Source organism: Lichenostomus cassidix, unplaced genomic scaffold (genome assembly GCF_008360975.1).
Source record: "Lichenostomus cassidix isolate B80296 unplaced genomic scaffold, HeHo_3.0 HiC_scaffold_46, whole genome shotgun sequence".
NCBI lineage: Eukaryota > Metazoa > Chordata > Aves > Passeriformes > Meliphagidae > Lichenostomus > Lichenostomus cassidix.
In genome coordinates, this window is record NW_028147597.1 from 3,858,195 (window position 1) to 3,875,760 (window position 17,566).

Consider the following 17,566-nt stretch of genomic DNA (forward strand, 5'->3'; position numbering starts at 1 on the left):
GACAACTGTGTGACATCACAGAGCAGACTCTGACATCATAGAGGCAGGCTGTATAAAATCACTGGGCAGCTGTGTGTCACAGTCCACTCATGAGCAGACGCATGATGGTTCATACCAGCTATGATCTCAGAGTGCAAAAAAGAAAAGAAAACACAAATCCAACAAGTCAAGGGAGTTAAATTTCAATCCAAGGGGGAACTTTATTCATTTGGCCTGTAAAGCGGCCTGAGATAGAGAGAGAAAGAGAGAAAATTGGGAAAAGATGGGGAGGAAAGGGAAGGAAAGGGGACTATAGCTACCACCACGGGTCCACAGACGTCCGGCGTCCCTGGAGTCCCGGTCAGTCGGCGTTCCTTGGCCTCTGCAAAGATCGATGTGATCTTTCGGTGGGGAAGATCTTCAGAGTTCAGCCACTCCAGAGCTGTCTTTTATGCTAGTCCATACACCTGGTTCCTCCTTGCCACCCGCCTTTGCTCCCCCTTAATTCTTGTGGAGATTTGCCAAACTCCACTTGGCAGGGTCAAGGGAGGAGTGTCCGAGGCATGGTCGGCAGGTTTTTCACAATGGGTGTCAGGGCAACGGGTGCAAAGCCTTCGTCACATACCCGCTTTGGCAGCACAAGGCCTTTGTTCTGTATCAGCTCAGGCAGGGGCAAAGCATTCGCTCCGTACCAGCTTTGGGTAGGCACAAAGCATTCTCTGCGTGAGTCCTGCACCTGTAGTTTCTGATGAGAAATGTTGAGACAGAACTTATTCTTGGATCGACCCTTACACCACCCGGTGGCTCAACATTTATCTTCAGGACCAGTTGTCTTCTTCATGATGAGTCGTCTTCTGGGTGAGTTGTCTTTCTTTATGATGAGGTCTTCTGGATGAGTTGTCTTCAGGACCACATGGTGGTAACACCAAGGAAGGGGGAAGGAGAGAGAAGGGAAGGAAGGGAAACAAGACAGGAAAGATTTTTACATTACTTTTTGCCATGCAGCTTGCTCAATATGAATCAATGTGAAATCAGATTTCAGAATTTGGTGGGAAGCAACTGCAGCTGAGTAAGAGAAGTCACATCCCGTGATTTCAGTAAAATTACAAATATTTGTATGATTACTAGTATAAGCTATTACATTTTCTACTGTGATATTACTACAAAAAATTCATAAGCATACACAACCTTTGCCAATATAGATTATTACAGTTTTAGGGTTAACTTCAGGATGAAGTTCAAAATGGCAAACTTTTTGGTCAGTGTCTAAACAAAAATCTCGTGTTCTGATGGTGCTACTTTCAGAGATAATTCCTAGTTGTTCCCACACCATGCAGCATTCCAGGTCTATCATTTGCCATTTATCATTCACCTTTTGGGCCCATGCTCTGTGCTCGAAAGGACAGAGTATAGTTCCATTGTGGTTCAAGCCTAATGTGAAAACAGGATAAATCAAAGATACTGAAGCATTGTGAATAGTTAATACATAGGCTGTAGCAGTGTTATTAAGATGATTATAGGTAAAATTTACCAACTTCCACCAAGATTGGAGGTTCTTTTCAAAATTGTTAGCCCTATCCCAAATTATTTTTTGGATTTCTGTAGGAAAAATGCCTTCTTAAAGGCTGTTGCATTTTTGTCAGATCAAAAGTTGCAGTAGCCAATTTATTCAATAATACCTCCTAATCAATGCTATTTAGAACCCCCAATCTAGTTCCTAAAAACACCAGTCAGGTCTCTCAATATTCATCTCCAGGAAAAAGGGAGCAACCTTTCTGAGAGACCATTCTGGTTTAAATAATATTTGTTGTTGGCTAGTGTTTCCAAATACAAATAGTATTGAAGACCAGGTTCCACTTTTCTGCATCCTGCTTGAATTTTTTCATCAATGATACCAGGCAGGGTTCTAACCCACACATTTTTATCCCAGACCCACTCATTTTTTTCTCAGACCCATTCAGATGAATGGTAAACTTCGTCATCCTATGAGGGCTTGAGACCAAGGCCATTCATTAGTATTTTGGTTATGGGTAGGAGGTGCAATGTAGAAAAGTACGAGCAACCTAATCAAAATTTTGTAGACCATTTTCAGATTTAGGTCTTCAATTCTTATTAATGTTTCTTCTGAAAAAAATCTTAAAGTCCCATGGGGTTCTCCTGCAAAAACAAAAGTAGAAAACTTGCCCTTTTCAGGCAAAAAGGAGTTAAAATGATGGAACAATAAACCAGGCATTTACTGTTTGGTGTTGGGAAAAAGGAGGGGCCACCCAGATGGCTGAGGCAGGTTTATCTTGGCTGATATCCAGACTCTCCGTTTCTTGGATAGAAAGGTTTTTTGAGGCTCCTCCAATTTGTGCATCGACTTCAATGAAAGCCAGGCTTGCTGCAAACAAACCTTTCTTCCAAGCAGTATAGCTTTTCTCAGTATCCTTAAAACTGCGGGAATAAAATCCCACAATAGCTGTGATTAACAAATCTCCTTTTTCTGTTTTAGTGAGCTGTATAATATAAATCTATTCTCCACTTCCCTGCCCACCACTAGGAAATGGAGATTCTAGTTTCCCTCTACTAGAGAAAAAAGTTTGCTTTGATGTCTTGTCTGCACCATCCACAAAAGGGGGCAGAAGCTGTGACAGGTGAACTTTCTTTCACAGAGGAAAAGGAATGTGGTTTTGGCACATGCCACTGGGTTACCAGTTTGCTCAATTTACCTAAAGGTAAACCATCCAATAAATCTTTAGGAATTCCTTTTTTAAGTCCTAAAGTACTTAAAGGGCCACCAATCAAGTTGGACCAAAAGGGGTTTAGGTTGTGACTGTTCCTTGGCAGCATCTGCAGTTTTGCTGGGGCAGAGCAGTAGGCGTTCCTCTGCCTCTGTGTCGATCAATGTGATCTCACGGTGGGGAAGATCTGCAGAGTTCAGCCACTCCAGAGCTGTCTTTCATGCTAGTCCATACACCTGGTCCCTCCTTGCCACCCTCCTTTGCTCCCCTTAATTCCTGTGGAGATTTGCCAAACTCCACCTGGCAGGGCCAAGGGAGGAGTGTCCGAGGCATGGTCAGCTTTGGAGGCAGGTTTTTCACAGTAGTGAATAATGGGTGTCAGGGCGACAGGAGCAAAGCCTTTGTCACACACCCGCTTTGGCAGCACAAGGCCTTTGTTCTGTACCAGCTCAGGCAGGGGCAAAGCACTCGTTCTGTACCAGCTTTGGGAGGTACAAAGAATTCTCTGTGTAAGTCCTGCACCATTGGTTTCTGATGGGAAATGTTGAGACAGAACTCGATTCCTTGATCTTACACTAGGTTAAAAACTGGCTGGGCAGCCAGACCCAGAGAGTGGTGGGGAATGGTGCCACATACTGTGTATGTCCAGTGACCACTGGTGACCCCCAGGGATCAGTGCTGGGCCCAGTTTTATTTATTATCTTTATTGATGATCTAGATGAAGGGATTGAGTCACCCATGAGCAAATTAGCAGATGACACCAAGCTGGGTGTGAGTGTGGATCTGCTGGAGGCTAGAAGAGCTCTGCAGAGGGACCTGGACAGGCTGCATCCAGGGGCCAAATCCAACAATGGGAGGTTTAACAAGACCAAGTGCCAGGTCCTGCACTTTGGCAACAACAACCCCTGCAGTGCTACAGGCTGGGGACAGAGTGGCTGGACAGTGGCCAGGCAGAAAGGGACCTGGGAGCACTGATGGACAGCCGGCTGGACATGAGCCAGCAGTGTGCCCAGGTGGCCAAGGAGGCCAATGGCAGCTGGCCTGGATCAGGAATGGTGTGGCCAGCAGGAGCAGGGCAGTGATTCTTCCCCTGTACTTGGCACTGGTGAGGCCTCACCTCGAGTGCTGTGTCCAGTTCTGGGCCCCCAGTTTAGGAAGGACATTGAGGGGCTGGAGCGTGTCCAGAGAAGGGCAACAAGGCTGGGGAAGGGTCTGGAACACAAGTGCTGTGAGGAGTGGCTGAGTTTGGAGCTGGGGTTGTTTATCCGGGAGAAGAGGAGGCTCAGGGCAGACAAGGTGCTGTTAGGTCACAGGTTGGACTTGATGATCTCAAAGGTCTTTTCCAACCTCACTGATTTTGTGATTCTCTGAAAGCACCCTTGAAGCAGCTGCAGGATGAGCCCTGGGCCTCCTCTTCAGAAGGTCCAGCAGCCCATGGCCCTCAGCTTCTCCCCACAGGCCCCAAAGCCCATCCTGTCAGTCCTGCAGAGCCTCTCCAGCTCCTCCTCACTGCCCCACAACAGGGAGCCTCACAGCCACACACAGCAGTCCAGATGTGCCCCCTGGCCTGTGCTGCCTCTGGCAAGCGAACAGCACGAGGCACTGCAGGACCCTGCAGACAATTCATGAAGCACTTGTAGGATGATCCTGCTCACCAAGGGATGTTCCCATGGTGCCAAGTGAGGAACTGAAATGGGGAGTGGGGCCAGAGAGGAAAGGGCAAACAGGGATGGGCTGTTTGCAGGGGAGGGGACAGGGATGGGCAAGAGGAAGAAATGTGGATGAGGAAAGAGGAAATAAAGCAAAGGTGAAGCAAAGGAAATGCTCAGGGCTGTTTGGGGGTGGCTGCCAGGCAGCCCTGGCTCTGAGCAACAATGCCTGCAGTGGGACAGGAAACCCACAGCTCATGGGAACAAACTTTCTGGCTGACTTCAGAGGTCACAACAAAGCTGAGTGGTTTCCCTCCCATCCCCAGCCCTTGCTGGCCCCCAGGGCTGATGGTGTTTGTGCTCACTCAGGTTCATCTCCCCACACCAACACCATGGGGTGCTCACGCCTGCTGTGTGCAATGCAAACAGGGCTCCTGAGCCAGTGCTGCCGTGTCTCTGCCTGGAAGGATCAAGCAGCTCTGGGAGCTGGGGGAGAGGCCAGGGCTGCCAAGGGGGGATGTTGTTGGCAGCTCCATGAGGACGCTCTGGGACGCTGCCCTGGGCTGTCCAGCGCAGTGGGGATGGATCAGCCCCTGCTCTGCTGCTCCTTCCCGGCTCCCCCAGGGACCTTGCAGAGCCCCAGCCATGCTGTTTGCCCCCAGCCTGCCCACGGCCACCCTGCAGCTGCTCACGGGGCTTTTCTCTGCTCAGCATTGGCCTGGGCGTGTTCTGGAGAGACCCTGGGCAAGGAGCCTCGAGCCCCCAGGCCCTGCCCTGAGGCCTCAGCTGTGCCCCAGCAGTGCCCATGGCCTGTCCCTGCTGCAGCCCCGGCACTGCCACCCCCAGCACTGGCAGCGACCCCGAGAGCACTCAGGCCCTACAGCAAAACGAGGGGCAGCAGGGCAGCGGGGCAGTGGCACGGGAGCAGCACTGGCAACACCAAGTGCTGCTGCTCCTTGGCACAGCTGCTGTGCCACCCCTGATCTGCCCCAGCTCTGCACACAGACATTGCTGCTGCAGCTCCACAGAAGGGAACAAAGGGGGATCTCTGGTGAAAACTTGGCTGGGGAATCCTTTATTTGTTTAAAGCCACCGAGAGCACAGCTCCTCATTGACACAGTGTGTGGAGACCACAAAGGTGGAATCAAACAAAATGAGAAATGGAACAATGACATTTATTTGTGAACATTAAAAAACTAAAACAAAGAAAAAAAAAAACCACAAGCAAACCAACAAGAACAATTAAAGATTACTCATATAACAAGTGACTTGCAGAAATTGGCAACCAGTTTAATGTGTCTGAAATTGTCCATTCACCAGTCTCCACACTGCAGCCTTGAGCTCCTGGTTCCTCAGGCTGTAGAAAAGGGGGTTCAGGGCTGGAGGCACCACTGAGTACAGAACTGACAGTGCCAGATCCAGGGATGGGGAGGAGATGGAGGGAGGCTTCAGGTAGGCAAACATGGCAGTGCTGAGGAACAGGGAGACCACAGCCAGGTGAGGGAGGCATGTGGAAAAGGCTTTGTGCCGTCCCTGCTCAGAGGGGATCCTCAGCACAGCCCTGAAGATCTGCACATAGGAGAAAACAATGAACACAAAACAACCAAACCCTAAAGATAAACTAATCACAACAAGCCCAACTTCCCTGAGTTTGGAGTGTGAGCAGGAGAGCTTGAGGATGTGTGGGATTTCACAGAAGAACTGGCCCAGGGCATTGCCATTGCACAGGGGAAGGGAAAATGTATTGGCTGTGTGCAGCAGAGCATTGAGAAAGGCACTGGCCCAGGCAGCTGCTGCCATGTGGGCACAAGCTCTGCTGCCCAGGAGGGTCCCATAGTGCAGGGGTTTGCAGATGGACACATAGCGGTCATAGCTCATGATGGTGAGGAGGGAAAACTCTGCAGAAATTAAGAAAAGAAAGAAGAAAATCTGTGCAGCACATCCTGAGTAGGAGATGTCCCTGGTGTTCCAGAGGGAATTGTGCATGGCTTTGGGGACAGTGGTGCAGATGGAGCCCAGGTCAGCCAGGGCCAGGTTGAGCAGGAAGAAGAACATGGGGGTGTGCAGGCAGTGGTTCCAGGCTATGGCGCTGATGATGAGGCTGTTGGCCAGGAGGGCAGCCAGGGAGATGCCCAGGAAGAGGCAGAAGTGCAGGAGCTGCAGCTGCCGTGTGTCTGCGAATGGCAGGAGGAGGAAGTGGCTGATGGAGCTGCTGTTGGACATTTTGAGCCTCTGGCCATGGGGACCTGTTCATGGAGAAAAGGAAAGTGACAAGTAAGAGAAGACTTTACTGAGCAATATCCAAGCTATTTCTCCCAGCCCTGCCACACTGTGCCACCCAATTTCCCTTTTCTCAGAGTTCTTCCTCCAGCCCCATGCCTGGAGCTCTGCTGGGATCTGGCCCTGTTGCTGTGACAAGCAGTGGCTCTGCCCATGGACACCGAGGAGTCAGCTCTGCTCTGCAGCAGTGGGTCCTGGGAATATGGGACAGGGACCAGTCCTGGGTTGGACTGTGTCAGACCAAACTGCCCCTAAGGCAGAGGAGCTTGGCAGCATCTCCTGTCCCAGGGCTAAGGAACAGTGACAGCCAAAGGCAGTTTGAGAGGATTTCCTGCTGTGCTCAGGGAGAACAGAGAGAACTGTGCAAGGCAAGAGGATTGGCTGTAACTCAGTGAAGGGTGAGGGGAGCTGCTTTGTTGCTCCATCTGTTCCCAGCTGCCCTTTCTGAGATCAAGGGCAGTCACTGTGTTCCCCTGAAAATTACCCTGACACAGCTGAGAGCAGAGGGACTCACAGCAGAGCCAAATGGCTCAGCCTTTCTCAGAGTCTGAGCCCCACTGCTGGCCAAGGACACTCCTGTCCCCCAGTGTCCCCTGGAAGGCAGCTCCCAGCTTGGATGGACACCCCGAGGACACACCAAGGGTCCTGGCCATGGAACTGCTTGAGGAGAGTAATTTCATTGCCAGCCTGCCAGCCTGCCCTGCCCAGAGCTGCCCAGGGCAGAGGGAGCTGGGACACCTCATTGCTGTGCTCACCCTGCACAGGAGGAGCCCCAAGGGCTGTGCCTGACCCTGCAGCTGCAACTGCCATTGCCAGAGAGCCTGTCAGCAATGCCAGGAGCACCTGAGCAAGGCAAGGAGAGAGACAGCTGAGCCCTGAGGAAAAGCCTTTCCCTGCCCAGCCCTGCACAGCCCCTCGCAGGCAGCAGCAGTGCAGGACAGTCGCCCTCAGGCCCTGGTCAGCAGGGAATGGGCAATGGCAGGAGAGATGCCCTTCATCTCTGGCGCTGCTCTGCCGGCCCAGGAGGGGACTGAGGGCCCCAAGCCCCTGGGCTGAGGGCTGTGCTGGCTGCCAGGGGACACAAGAGCTCTGCTGCTCAGGGCAGCTGGCAGATCCCCTGCCCTGGCAAAGAGCCCTCAGGGCTGCAGGAGCTGCTCTGCAGGACAGCCCTGGGCACCCCTGGCTGCACCCCCACCTTCCCAGCCTGCAGCCATCCCTGGCAGCAGGAGCTGTCCTGCCCTGTCCCTCTGACGGTGCCCAGGGCAGCCCTGCTCTGCAGCACATCCTCCCCCAAACCAGAAACACCAGCAGAGCCATCCTTACAGTCATATCAGTGCTGTCATGTGTCAGCTTTAGAAGATCCCTGCAGCCAGAGACTTACTGTGTCAGAGGTTGTGAAGATTTCTCCATGAATAAGCTCAGAATTGTCCTTCCAGTTGCTTTAAGCCTCTGTCTGCTTCACTCCTCTCAGGTACCTGCAGGCAGCACCCTCAGCCCTGCTGGGCTGGGAGAGAAACTGCTCCTCAGGAGAAATGTCTTTTTGAAGCTCTTCTTGGTTGCCAGGAGTTCCCTCTGTGCCAGGAGCCCAGCCCAGCTCAGCAGCACAGCAACAGCACAAGGACTTTAATGAGCCTCTCAGGGATTTGGTGTTGTTTACATGAAACTCAGTCCCTGAGAGAATGTTCAAAAAACTTCTCAAGAACTCAGATTCACACTCAAAGTTTCTTTTACTTTTAATAGGTATCAATAAGGGACACAACTGAGAAAGTGTCCTCAGGTTCCAGTTAGAGCAGACCACCTGAGGCAGTGATGACCAAATGGGACACAGAAGGCAAAGGTGTCTCTGATGCTGAGCAAAGCTGGATGTGTTTCAGGAATGCAAAGGGCCAAGGCCTGAGCCCCAGCCCCTGGCAAGGCAGATCCTGTCCCTCCCTCAGTGCTCAGGGCTCTTCCCGGGGCACTGGCATGTGGGGATGTGCAATGCCAAGGGCAGGACCATGGGGCAGCCCCTGCCAGGCTGCTGGGCAGGGACAAGGAGGCAATGAGGCCCCAGGGCTGCAAGGGTCACTTGTGTCCTCCTCATGGCCTCAGGGCCAGGGACAGCAGCCATGGCCAAAGTGCTGCACAAGTTGGCTCTGTCAGGGCCTTGCAGCTCCTGCACATCCCTCTGCCCTCTCCAGCCCAGGCTGTCCTACGCTGTCCATGCCCTGTGCCTCTGTCCCTGCAGGCTGTCGTCATCCCCCGGCTGCCCCACCTCGCTGGCCCTTCCTTTGCTGACAGCTCTGCGTCCTGCCTGCCTCTGCCTTGGCACACAGAGCCTTGGGCTGACCCAGACTCCTTCTGGGGGATGTGTTGCACCACAGCACTACCCTGGGAGGGAAATTCCATTTTCGTCCTGTTCACTCTGGACCAACCCTGCTGCCCTTCCTGACATTAATTGTTTTCCATGTTCATTTCAACTATGAAGAAAAATCTCCCATATATCTGGATCCACCCTTCGAGCCCTCTCAGGCTACTCCTGTTTTCTCTTCAGCATCCAAACCACTGAGCCCAGGGCCTTCATTCCCTATAGAGTGGTTCTTTACTTGTGGCCTCCGAACCATTTCCTGGGAAATCTCTTGGACCTCCCCAGGGCATTTTTACATTAAAATGTTCTGCTCTTAGTCCAGGAAAGATGGAAAGACATTTTTTGCCAGGGGTTGCATTGGCAGAACAAGACAAAATATATTTATGCTGACAAGGGCAGATTTAGATTGGATGTAAAGATGAAATATTTTATGATGAGGGTTGCAGCAGTGCAAAACCTGAGGGCAGCCCTCCCTTGCTGCGGGGGAGGGCTGCCCTAGAACCGGAACACGCAGGATGGTCATTCCATGGCCACGAGCTGTGGGGCTGGTCAGACACGGTTCTTGTAGAAGCGTCGCAGGTTTAGAAAGGCAGCTGTTTGGTTCCTGGTCTCCATGGTGTTTTTATTGAGGAAAACAGGGGAGGAATGGGGAGACTGAGGAGGGGGAAGGGAAGGCAAGGGAGGGTACAGGTTCCATATGAGCCCAGAACCAAAGAGGCCCGTTCTGGCTCTGGCTGGGGATTTTATCTCTAGGGATGGGAGGCGGTCCTGACTCACATCCAGTCAGAAGGGGTCAGGGGGGCGGGGTCAGGGACAGGAAGGACACACGTTACAACAGAGGGTGGCAGGACTCTGGAACAAGTTGTTCAGTGCGTGGAAACCACATCCCTGGAAGTGTCCAAGGTCAGGAGCTTTGTGCAGCCTGAACAAGGGAAGGTGTCCATGGCTAATGGATGGGCAGTCGGACCAGAGGCACTTTTAGGTCTCTTCTAACCCAAACCATATTATAATTTTTTGATTCTTATGTCCCCAAATCCTCCTCCACAGGGCTGCAAGCACATATATAAACCATGTCAGCTTGTAATGTGTCCTAAACCCCAACATTTCCATAAAAAGGAAAGAATTGGCATACCACGTACATGAATTGCTAGGTTTATAGAGGAATCATTCAAAATCCAAAAAGTAGAGAAACTGAAACAAGGTCCAACAACTCTATGAGAATGTCTCACCAAGTGGGACAATGGCAGAAACTCCCAGGGTTGTTAGCGTGGAAAACACATAATCACTGAATGATTATATGCAGGTGCCTTTATTCAAGCTCGGGAAGCTGGGCTGTAACATCTAGCCAAATCTGACTTCAGCATGGATTTGAAGCGAAAACATTTTTATACCTTCCCTTGCAGAACAGTGATGTAATCATATGTTAGTCATCAACCTATCATTGTTCCATTGTTTCCCCCCAAGCATGACTTTAAGCCCCCCTTCTCCCACAGTATTTCTGATTTATTTCACTGGTGTGAATCTGCATCAGTTAACTGAAACAATCCCGATGTTTTCTAAGCAATCTTCATATTCATGTCAACCTGACCCTGTACAAGCAGTTCTTACCTACTCCCGCTCCCAAAGCTTATTCTTAACTACCCTGATTTTAGAAACATTTTACCCCATGTTAACAGGGTGACCTCACAGCTGAGCATGGAGGTTTCTGCCTTGGGATCTGAGACTCATGAAGGGCATCCAGAATGGGAATTTGGGGAATGTGCAAGACTTACCATGGGATGTCTAGGAATGGACCACAGGAAGGGAGAGGGTGGCACCATGGTGGGTTGTGAAAGAACAAACATGAGAAAAGAGAGAGAAAAAGGGATGAAAGAGCTGATCCTGAGCAAACAGGTGATGGTCAGTGCCCATCCCTGGCCGTGCCCTGCAACTGATCCCCACAGCCTGTCCTGTTTTCTGAATGCCTCCATTGCCAAGAACTTTCTGGGACAAGGGAGCTCTCTCTGCTCTGGGTACAGAGGGAGCTCCAAGTGCCACATACTGGAGTGGGAACCACAAACCATCAGGTCTTGTGTCCTTTGGGGCCCAGGCCCTGGTGAGACTGGTGTGTGTGCACACAGCACTGGGGTGTGTGGGGCTGGGTGTAACCACCAGGGAACATCAAACCAGAGTCACCAGCGAGCAGCAGAGGCCTGGGAGCTGCTGTGTGAGATCAGCTCCTGCAGGGATCCACATTGTCTGGGTGTCTCTGCAGCTCTGCATCTCATCCTGCCATGGCAGAGCACACAAACAGCCCATCCTTGTGTCCCTTTCTCCACTGACTGGGCTTTGGCTTGGCCTGGAAACCTCCTGAGGTGCCTCCCAGGAGGAGTCCCTGTGCATTTCCCTCCCCCATGGCTCTGCCCTTCGTGCTGCAGCAGCTGTGGGGCAGCAGAGCTGGGGCAGTGCAGGGACAGGGCTGGCTCTGACAGGGCTATTGTGGTTTGGGAATGGTGTTCTCCAATTTACTACTCCCACTAAAAGCACCATGTGTCTCCCCAGATCGATATTCCCACCATCATCCCCCACACCACAGGGGCTTTACCTGCTTGGCCCTGTTTGATCTCAGCACACGTTTCACACTCATGGATAACCTGGAGATGCTGTCCATGGGTAAATCCACCCCTTGGTCACATCTGGAGGTTGCATCTCTTCCCTGATGACCTGAGCTGTCCTGGGCCCATCAAACCAGAAATAACTCAGCCTTGTGTGGCCATTCCAGACCCACCTGAGACACTTTAATCCTGGCAGCCCCATCCCCATGTCCATTGCTGTGATGCTCCTCAGTGCCCAACTCTTGGCTACGTGAGCATCCACAGGAGGGACTTTCACAGCCAACTTCTCTCCCCAGGCAGTGATGTTTTGCCCCAGTCCAGCAGCCCAGATGGGTTTCCCTCTGCACTGCCAATTGTCCTTTTTCCATCATTGCAGCCACCCCACAGAGCATTTGCCACCATCCCCGAGTCAGAGCAGAGGTGCAGCGCTGGCCATTTCTCTCGCTCAGAGCTCCGTGTATGGTCCCAGGATTGCAGTGACTGCAGGAAAGGGGCAGCCCACAGTGGGACATTTCTTGGTCAGATATAGACACAAAGAGTGGCAAACTGTCTGTGACTCGGGTTTGGGACTCAAAGCTGCTGCTGTGGTTTGCAGGGAGCTGCAGTGTGGCACAGCCCTGGCTGTGCCCAGGAGCGCTGGCTTGGGAGAAGGTGTTGGTGCAGCTGGGCCAGGGAGCTGCAGGGAGTGGGGAATGAATCCCTCCTGGTGTCCTGGCCTGGGGTGACACTGTGGGGCCTCGTGGAACCAAAGAGACCATTGTGACACTGTGGAACCTCATGGAATCAAGGGTTCATTGTGACACTGTGGGAACACACGGAACCAAGGACATCATTGTGACACTGCAGGGCATCATGTAACCAAGGAGACCATTGTGGAATTGCGAGTCCTCATGGAACCAAGAGGCTGCTGTGACACTGCAGGGCTCTTTGGAACCAAGGGACCATTGTGACACCATGGGGCCTCATGGAGCCAAGGAGACCATTGTGACACTTCAGGGCCCCATTGACCCAAGGGTTCATTGTGGACATTGCAAAACCTCATGGAACCAAGAGGCTGGTGTGACACTGCAGAGCCCCATGGAATGAAGGTGACCATTGTGACACTGTGGCGCCTTGTGGAACTGATACTGAAATCAGCCAGATAGAAACTTCCTAAGAGTCTGAGTATTAGAAAGCAGCCATTCTTTATTGCAGTGCTGGGCACTCAGACAATCCTTCCTCCATTAGAAAGCCCCAAGCACTGACTGGTGGAACAGAGTTTTTATCACACACACTGATTACATATTCATGAGCTATCCCAGCTTACTTGATGGAAATGTATGACTTTATTTTACATAAGTGTACCCTTTATCACAAGTCCTTGCATGGTTCTTTGGGGTCTGTCTTCAACCTCCAGTGTCCATTTTATGGGGCTGTTCCTCGACCCTGCTTTTGAGTAAGGGCAATATTGTTGTTTTGCAGAACTTCTGCTTTGTCAGCCTTGCAGAGCTGAGCTTGTCACCGAATCTGAAGGAAAAAGAAAAACCCTCCAACAACATTTTAATGTTAGAGAGTCAAGGCATTACTTTATTATCTGGCCAGGATGTTGTTCTGGCCAGGATGTACCACAGAAATCATCTCATCCACACACAGCCCGGGTGTGCAGAGAGAATCATTCCATGATACATAGCTTTTACTCGATTTTTCAGATATTTTATACAGTAAAAATACATAGGAAAGCATTGGGTCAGTGTTCATTGGTCTAAAGTTGAGCAAACCCCCAGTATTCAGTTTCTCATTGGATCTGAATCTCCTCACCTCTGATGCTAATTAGATTCTTCATTCTTCAGTTTTTCTCATCAGTCCTTTTTCCAGGCCAGGATGTCTTCAGCCCTGCTGGAGGTGCTCTGGGGTAGCTGTTTGTGATATCCACCATGTCCTGTTGATAACCACAATGTCCTGTGGATGTTCTGTTAATAGTCTTTATCTCTCTGGTTATCTCTGGGGTCACTCCCAATCTGTTGATATGCTGAGTCCACCAGACCTCATCTGGTAGAACAATGTCCTGAAAGAAACCTAAAATTCCTTTTCTCAGGGTAAAGACAAACAAAACCTTTGACTAAAGTTATACAAAATGTTTAACCTGATATGTATTCCAACAACACCAAAGAGCCCCTGGGCACACAGTGACATCAGCGACCAGCACAGGTGACAATTGCAGCAGAATGGATTGCTGCGCAGGTCACTGAGGGGACAGGGTGACGTCATCAGAGTAATGTCTTCAGAGTGACATCAGTGACGTCATCAGAGTGACATCATCAGCGATCAGCACAGGTGACGATTGCAGTGGAATGGATTGCTGCAGGTCACTGAGAGGGGACAGGGTGACATCAGGGTGGCAGCAGGGTAGCAGCAGGTGGCATCAAAATGGCACCAAAGTGGGGGGAAACGGTGTTAAAGTGACAAAAAATGGCACCAAATGGCATCAAAATGGCATCAAATGGCATTGAAGTGACAAAAAATGGCAGCAAATGGCACTAAATGACACCAGAGTGGCACTAAATGGCACTAAATGACACCACAGTGACACTAAATGGCACCAAAGTGGCACAAAATGGCAACAAATGGCAAAAAATTACACTAAAGTGACACTAAATGGCACTAAATGGCATAAAGTGGCACAAAGTGACATTAAGCGGCACTAAATGGCACCAAATGGCTCTAAATGGCATTAAAGTGACACTAGATGGCACCAGATGGAGCCAAAGTGACACTAAATGGTGCCAAAGTGACACTAAATGGCACCTGAGTGACACCAAATGGCACTAAATGACACCAAACAGCCCCTGGGCACACAGTGACATCACCGACTGTAGTAGTGCAGCAGCCCGAGGCTGCTGATCCCGAGTCCCAAAATGTTGAGCTCCATCCCGTACAAGCGGATGCCTCTCCTGACAACATCTCATGGGACTCGGAGGAGGCCGGGCTGTAGGCTGCACTCTCCCTCCCTCCAAAGTTTGTGTTAAGTTTATTGGTTCTAAGTTTGCTGTCCCCTCCCCTGCTCCTCCCCTGTTGCCGCCTACCCCCAGAATGTTCTGTTGCTGCCCCGCATCCATTGGTTCTGTGTACTCCCCGCCCAGTTATACCTGATTTGCTCCCTATGATGTATTCCCTTCCCCGGTTGGCCCCGCCCCTGGTCTCCGCCCCGAGAAACCCCGTAGCCCCCCTTAAAAGGTCGTGTTCTGCCTGCGCTCAGGGCTGCTCAGCTCAGCAACCTGGTTGCTAGGGAACCCCCTCTCGTGCCTCGCACCGGGACTCCCTGCTTGTTGTAGAAAATAAAAAGAAAGCAGGCGGGTAGGCTGGGGGCGCGCGGCAGAAGGACGCACAGCAGGCAGTCTGCGGTTCTCCAGTGGTTTATTATGCGGCGCAGCAGGGAAGGTCCGGGGAAGGAGAGACGGGGCGGAGAAGCAGGGACGGGCGTGGGGTCTGGAGCTCCGGAGGCTGCAAGCTGTCAGCGGCAGTTGGTGTCGGGCAGCAAGGTGTCCCGGTGAGCAGGACAAAATGGCTTTGAGCACACAGTGGAATAGGGTCTTAAGGGGAAGGAGAGAGGGAGTGGTTTGGCACACAGGCCAACCGGGAAAGCCATAGGGAAGAGGGACAGGGGTAACAACCAATCATTACAAGGGAGGGGAGGATACATAATCCAAACCAACCAATGGGGTACAACTTAGGAGGGGAACAAAGAAGAACAGTCTGGAAACTAAGCCATATATGGGAAAGGGGCGGGGGAGGCATCTGGGCCAATGATCTTCTTAGCTGGTGCATACATTGCCACAGGGGCTCATGGCCTGATCTCACTGTCACCATGACTGAGACAGCACAGGCTGTCTCTGCCCCCACGGCCGGCCCTCTAGCTGGCAACTCGGAGGTAAAACCTCCACACCTGCTGAGCCGCCTCCAGGGCTCGAGTGACGCACCTCCCCCGCCTGCTTCCTCACAAATAAACTGGTGCCTTGCTCGCCTTCACTCGTCTGGGACTGCTTTTGCTCTGAGGGCATCCGGCCCAATTCGTCTTGCTCGCGCGGCTGGCACTGGCCATTGCGCCGGGGTCTTCTCGACCCATTGGGCGACCCTGAGGCAAACCCCCACTGCCGCCCGGCTGCGGCTCGAAGGATCCGGACCGCCTGCCCGGAGAGCCTGCGGGGTCCCTCCCTGATGGTGCAGGAGCTCCGAAAAGCCCATAGAGGATCAGGTGCACGAAGCGAACTCCCCGTAACACTTTAACCGACCAGCACAGGTGACAATGACTGCAGAACGAATTGCTGCAGGTCAGTGAGGAGACAGCAGGTGACATCAAAATGGCACAAAAATGGGAAAAAATGGCATTGAAATGACAAAAAATTGCATTAAAGTGACCAAAAATGGCACCAAATGGGACTAAAGTGACACTAAATGGCACCAAAGTGGGAAAAAGTGGCATTGAAGTGGCAAAAAATGGCACCAAAGTGGCAAGAAATGGCACTAAATGGCATCAAAATAGCATCAAATGGCATCAAATGGCACCAAATGGCATTAAACTGATAAAAATGCATTTATTTTCTAAAAATGGCATAAAAGTGACAAAAAATGGAGCAAAAGTGGCAAAAAATGGGCCCAAGTGGGACCAAAGTGACATAAAATGGCACCAAAATGACACTAAATTGCACTAAATGGGACCAAAGTGGCAACAATGGCACTGAAGTGGCACTAAAATGGCAAAAAGGGGAACCAAAGTGACATCAAATGGCACCAAATTAGCACTAAATGGCACCAGAGTGACACTAAATGGCCTCAAATGGCACTAAATGGTATTAAAGTGGCACTAAATGGCACTGAAGTTACACTAAATAGTGCTAAAGTGACACCAGGAGTTATTAAATGGCACCAAAGTGGCACTAAATGGCACTAAAATGACACCAAGTGACATCAAATGGGACCAAAGTGACACTGAATGGCACCAGAGTGACACCAGGGGTCATCAAGTGACACTAAATGGCACTAAGTGGCATTAAAGTGACACTAAATGGCACCAAGTGGCAAAAAGTGGCACTAAATGGCACCAAAATGGCATCTAAGTGACATCAAATGGGAAAAAAGTGGCACTAAATTGCACTAAATGGCAGCAAAGTGGCAAACAATGGCACTAAATGGCACTAAATGGGACCAAAGTGACACTGAATGGCACTGAAATGGCACTAAATGGCATTAAATGGCACTAAATGGCATTAGGGACACTAGATGGCGCCAAATAGCACTAAAGTGGCATTAAAGTGACACTAGATGGCACCAGATGGCGCCAAAGTGACAATAAATGGCACCAAAGTGACAAAAAATGGCATTAAATGGCACCAGAGTGGCACTAATGTCACCAAACGTCACTAGAAGTCACCAAATGGCATCAAATTGTCACCAAATGGCTCCAAAGTTCCATCAAAGTGACACCAAAGTGTCCCCAACACCCCCAATGTCCCCAAATGTCGCCTTCCCCCCAAAACTACCCAATTTCCCCCCAAATTTTCCCAATTTATCCCCATTTTCCCTAATTTTCCTCAATTTCCCCCAAATTTTCCCAATTTTTCCCTAATTTATTCGTTTACCCCCAATTTCCTCGAATTATCCCATTTTCTTCTATTTCCCCCATTTCCCCCCGATTTAGTTCCCTTTTCCCCCCCAAACTTATCCAATTTTCCTGAATTTTTCCCATTTTTCCCCATTTATTTCCCAATTTTCCCAATTTTTCCCCAGTTTTCCCTCAAATTTTCCTTTTAATCCCAAATTTCCCCCAATTTCCCCCATTTTCCTCCATTTTCCCCCAATTTCCCCCAATTTTTCCCATTCCCCCAAAAATTCCCCAAATTTTCCTCCTTTTTCCCCATTCTATTTGCATTTTTCCCCATTTCCCCAAAATTTCCCCCAAATTTTCCCCCAAATTCCCCAAAATTTTGCCTCAAAATTCCCCGAATGTCTCTCAAATTT